The sequence below is a fragment of the Gouania willdenowi genome, chromosome 12 (genome assembly GCF_900634775.1).
Source record: "Gouania willdenowi chromosome 12, fGouWil2.1, whole genome shotgun sequence".
Classification (NCBI taxonomy): Eukaryota; Metazoa; Chordata; class Actinopteri; order Blenniiformes; family Gobiesocidae; genus Gouania; species Gouania willdenowi.
In genome coordinates, this window is record NC_041055.1 from 2,431,592 (window position 1) to 2,437,665 (window position 6,074).

Genomic DNA, 6,074 nt, shown 5'->3' on the forward strand with positions numbered 1-6,074 from the left:
GCTACTGGCTGACTAATACTATGACTTTATATATGTAATATAAGTTTAGTCTCATACTTTTACGAGTTCCGGAAATCTCAAAAACAATTACAACAAAAAACTTTCAATGTGGCCCTAAAATGTTGTCGTGGGAAGTTAGTTTGTGCTCAATATCCAAAGTCTCCTAAACCTCTACTGATTCGCCAAACTTGAGAAATTTGTAACATGATTATTTTCTAACTGGAAGTTTTTCAGCTGATGTTTCAACATTTCTGTCATTAGTAACACAAACAGAGAAGAGTCAGAGATTCAGACAGATGTTCAGTAGAGAAATAGATCTCAGGTTTATTAACCTCGTAGATTTCTTTTTTTTTTTTCTTCCTTACAGTCGTTATAAAACAGTATATATATGTATATATTTATATATATATATACACCATAGCTTCAAGTGACATATTCCATTCTTTGCTTTGACCCTGTATTAGACAGAAAGCCTCCACACATCCTCTTTATGTTACAACTCTGCACCCACTGTACAAGGAAAACAGGAGCTTAGATCAGATTATTATGTGTTTAAGGTCCAAAACGTACTCATATATTCACAGTATTTCTAAAAAACATGATTGAATTTTCTGCACATGCAATGAAATCAAACCCTGAAGAACAAAACACACGAGTTCCATTTTCTTTATGGTTACACGTGCACAGCAGTCGTCCTGTGAATGATACACAGCGTGGAAAACTGGGGAATATTTAACAGGGCTGGAGTCTAATCATCACAGGACGTGAAAACAAACCTGCAGGAGCTGCGTTACGCTCCAGCGCTCCGACAACACATGGAAATGGGTTTATTTCCCTCTGAAGACAGGGAAAATACGGAGCCCCAGAAGGGACATTAATTCATCTTCTTTACTTAATGAGTTTCACCTTTGCATGAAGTTTCTGTACATATAATCAGTTATATGCGCATGCTTGAACATTTATCGTGAGCACAAAAACAAAAATAAAAACGTGGTTGTGTAAAAATATTTTAACATGTGCGTAAAACCTTTTAACGTTCACAGGCTAACAGTTTAATGCTAAAACAACGGTTTTACGTGCACAAAACTGCGCACCTGTAGGTTTCTGATGTGTGGAACTTTTTCTGCTAGAATGTAAAGTTTTATTCTGTGCGTATAAAAAGTAGAGGTGGGATTTGATTAAAAAAATTAATCTAATTAATTAAAGACTTTGTAAATTTCAAAATGGCAGAGAAAACGTGAGTTGTACATATCTCAAATTCAGCAACTCCACAATATTTTTAGGGGCTTGCATTTTTTCTTTGTTTATATCACATGGATGTAGTCATTTTTAATTGCAAACAGTGGAAATAACTAAATTTTTCCACAAATCTTGCAATTTCTCACAAACAATTCCACTAAATTTCACTAAATTACACATAAATCTGTAACAAAAACAATATTTGTTTAAGTGAATTGAACTGATATTAAAAACTAGGGCACAATAATGTTTAAGGTGACCCACTTGAGGTCAAACTGGTCCATATTTGGCCCCTGAACTAAAATGAGTTTGACACCTCTGAGTTAGAATATCTGTGGAATAAACAGAAAAACTGATGAAGATGATGAATTTAGTCTGAAATAGTTTTTCTACATAACAGTTGATAAGTTGGGTCAGACAATGCTATCTGTAGCAGCGCTTCTAGCCCCGCCCACATCCTCTACCACAGAGTGGTCGACTGTCACTACAATCATTTATCACTGACTTTGTTCATTTGTCACTCATGGATTTATTCATTTTGGTTCTGAACCCTGTCTGAGTGTCAGTGTGGATTGGAGACACTGTCTGCTCCACTAGGACCGTTGTCCCTGCTAGCTGCTACATGTTAGCATTGAGGTGCCAGCTGCTACGTGTTAGTATTGAGCTATCTGCTACATGTTTAGCATTGGAGTGCTAGCTGCTACATGTTTAGCATTGAGGTGCTAGCTGAAGCTAGAAGTGCTCTGGTGATCGACAAACTCTTTCTTGCACAATTTGTGAGCAACCGGGCTGTTGTTTTCCATTAGTTTTTTGTTTTTTGTTTTTAATTAAAATTAACGCCCACGAAGCACAGCAACGACTTCTCTATTTCTCCTGTTTCTTGTGTTGTGGTCTGTGCCTCAGTACTATGACTACTGTACACCGGAAACTCGTGCAATGAGAAAAGTTCTGCGCTGTTTGGAATGCAGAAAAAAGTGATTAACTGCGTTATTTTTGTTCCTATATTTTTCCGTAAATAATTCATCCCAGTTAACGCGATAAAGTCTCAGCCCTAATAAAAGGTTTTACGCGCTCGCTAAAAACTCTTCGGTAGAACTCATTGAAAAAGAGAAACGATAATGTCTGTTCCAGGGCTCCATAGAAAACATTGTTCAACAGAGAGAATACAAGCTTTGGTCATCGTGTCAGAATAAAATAAAAAAAATAGAAAAAGATCAAAGGAGCGAATGATCATCCAAGGTTTTCTCTGTGCAACTTTTATTGCTTTGTAACGCTTTGGAAAATAAAACCAGTTACTATTTACAGAAACACACACAGTGTTTGTGCTGCTGCTCACAGCTGGAAGCCCGTTTGGTTTGTTCTCACAGTAATCTCTGCTTTTCTTCATACAGGCACACTAACTAACTAACTAACTAACTAACTAACTAACTAACTAACTGTTCCACACAAAACCAACCAGTGGCTTTACTGGAAACCAGTGCAACCCAATGCTACGTGAGGCCTGTAGAAACCAACAGGCAGCTCGAAATATTTCACAACACAAAGATAAGGCTGCGTTATTAATGCGGACGAGAGGATTTACAACGATGTTTCAGGGTCGTCCTCGGGTCAGTTTAAACAAACAAACAAACAAACAAACCCTTAAATGCACTGAATAAATAAATAAATAAATAAATAAATAAATACTTCAATAAATAAATTCTATTGGTCATAATTGCTGCTTTAAAGTGCTGCTCTATAAAACTCTCACATAAAAAAAACTAAATATCTAAAGTAAACTCGTTTGTTTGCTGATTTGAATCGTTTGCAACATTTAGGTAAAACTTCAAGTGATTCAAATGCAAAACAAATAAAAACAATCTTTCACTTAAACATGTTGTTTTTGTGGAATGTGGTGAATGTCTATGAAAGGCGCTATAGAAAATCCAATATTATTATTACTATTATTATTACTTTGTTCATGAGGAAAACAGAGAAGTCTGTTTTCACACAGTGTTTCACCGTAATCGTCATCGTTGTTTATCCAACGCACAAACACTGCTTTGGATCGTTGACGCGACAAATTTAAAGTGAACTTCAGAGCTAAAAGTGTTTTCAGATCAGTGCTAACTCATAAAGCATATCTAGTAAATATGTCATCCATAAAATAACGTCCCTTTACACTCCTCCCTCTATAGGTAAGAAAAAGATAGCTAGCTTGTGGCTCCAGCATCGCGCTTCACTCGTCACCCACTAGGGGGCGAAAAGTGAGTCACATCGATCCGAGTGAATCTGAGTCACTCACTACAAATATTTGGTTCATTTCAGTCAATAAATAATATTTTTATTGTTTTTTATATGATTGTGTAGAATCCCTCAGCCCAGGTCCTGTTATCGAGTCCTTTTAGTCCTGAGTGTTCCTGGTTCTTAATCTTAACGTTGTTTCTAGGATTCTGACAGTGAATCCTTTAAAGCTGTGGTTCTCAACCTTTTCAGCCTATGACCCCCAAAATAAAGGTTCTAGAGAGCAGGGACCCCCACTGTAGCTGAAGGTGGTTGAACACAGACATGAACATTGAAGAACAGTCATGTGGAGACAGGACCATCTATAAGGGGGAATAAAGGGGAGAGATTTTTGGGGTCCATCCATAAAGTCAGTAAAATGATGGTCTATTGTTCTATGAATCTGTGATAACCACATTTATTTATTCATCTGAATAATATCCACTGTTATCCAGGAACGTTTATTATTATTATTATAGTCATCTTAAAGAAGGAAATCCTGGTTTTAATCACTAATAAAATAGTTCAAAGTGACCAAAAATGGTGAAAAAGGTGGTGAAATGTGATTTTAAAAACCACAAGAATTAGTTAAATTTGCCAATTTGAGTGGCCAAAAATGGAGAGACAAAGTGGCGAAAAGGGTTCAAAGTGTCAATATTGGAACAATTAGTTTAAACTGGCAACTAATGTGCATGACAAATTGTGAATGTGGTTAAATAAGCATGAAATATGATGAAAAGAGGTTAAAAGTGACAATAATGGGTCAACATATGTGACATTAGTGGAAAAGGTTTATAAGTGAACATGTCTCTGAAAAGTGGAAAAAATGTGCAAAAAAAACATTGAAATTTAATGTAGAAGTGTCAGAAATGGGAGAAATGTAGCAAAAATCCATTAAAAGGAGCAAAAAGTGATGAAAATAAGTTAAAATATGGTGAGTTTGGTGTAGTTGCAGAAAAATGGTAAAAAATAAGCAAAAATGGGCTCAAATTGTTCAAAAAATATTCTTAGTTTCTTGAAGGCATCTGGCGATCACCCAGTGTCTCGCGACCCCAAATTTGGTCGTGACCCCAAGGTTGAGAACCCCTGCTTTAAGCTACTTTAACGCTGACTATGCTGACTTGACGTCCTTTATGTAGGACGTCCAGGACTCAGAGGATCCATGAGTCCTGACTCGTATAAAGATTCGACTCTTTAACTAATGGTTCATTAACCCAGCAGCGTAACCAGTCCAATGGAAAACGACACAATCAAACTTAATATAGTTCACAGTCTTCTTGAGTGAAACAAACTGAGCGCGTGCAGTTAGAGTCCTCCTCCTCGTCAATCCTTAACCCAGGTTTTCACGTTCTCTCAAAGGTTAAACCAAGTCTTCTGAGCGCAGCAAACAAACACCAGAGTTTGGTTAAAAACGATCAAACCAAAGAGTCATTGATCAGCTCAGAAACCAAAAAACGTTCAACGCAGTAACTCATTAACGCACGTTTAAAAGAATCATCCCCAAACGGTCGCCGTAGTAACAAAGGAATGAAAGCACAAAACGTAGGGAAATACATGGAGTAATGGAGTTTTATAATAACCATAGTATAAATGTAGTGATTTCATCACATCATGTAATTATAGATTTGATAATAATGAGGTAATATAATTAAACATAATTACGTAACATATAACATTACATAATTTGTGTTTAAGAGTTACAAAAATAAGGTGCTGTTTATGGTATTGTAATTTATTACTTTATGTAATTTAGAAGTAATATTAGAAGATAAATAATTAAAGTAGTAATGCAGTATTTTAATGTGTTGTAATACAGTATGTAATCCATTATGTAAAGTTTGTAGTAGTAATGGTATTATTAGTGTAATGTAATGTAGTTTAAATAGTAATAACAGTGTAAGTAATGTAAGTAGCGATTATTGTAGCTAAGCTATTGCTATGCAACGTAGCATCGAGATCTCGTGATTCTAAAAAGTCACAAGATTATCAAGTAACATTTATTTTATTGTTTATTTAATTTCATATTTTAGATTTAGTTTGAAACTTGAAAAGCTCATACAGTTTTAAATCCAAATAAATAAATAATAATAAATAAAATATTAAACACTTTTGAATAAATAATCTTAATTTTTAGGTTTTGTAAAATGTCGTCTTGTATCGCATCATGAAATCAGTGTATCGTCCCATCCCTAGTGATAATAATAATAATGTAACTAACCAGTAGTAATAAATTATTAGCTATGACAGGAATGTAATGATTTCATATGATGGAAGTGTAATGCAGCATTCGTAGTAATGTAATGAAAGTAGTACAGTAGTGATGTAATGGGTCATGTGATCCGTTATGTACGTACACGTTGGTTAATTATTAAACCATAGACATCGCAGACGTTCTAATGTGGGAAACGACGATGAATAATAGTGTGTTTAATAGCCATGTTTACACGTGTCACCGTCTAACATCTAAAAGCTTCTCAAAGAAGGCGGAGCTTCAACTTCAAAAGAAGGCGGAGCTTTGACTCCCAAAAACATAAAAAAAAAAAAAAACTCAATTAAATAAAAAATAGGATGGA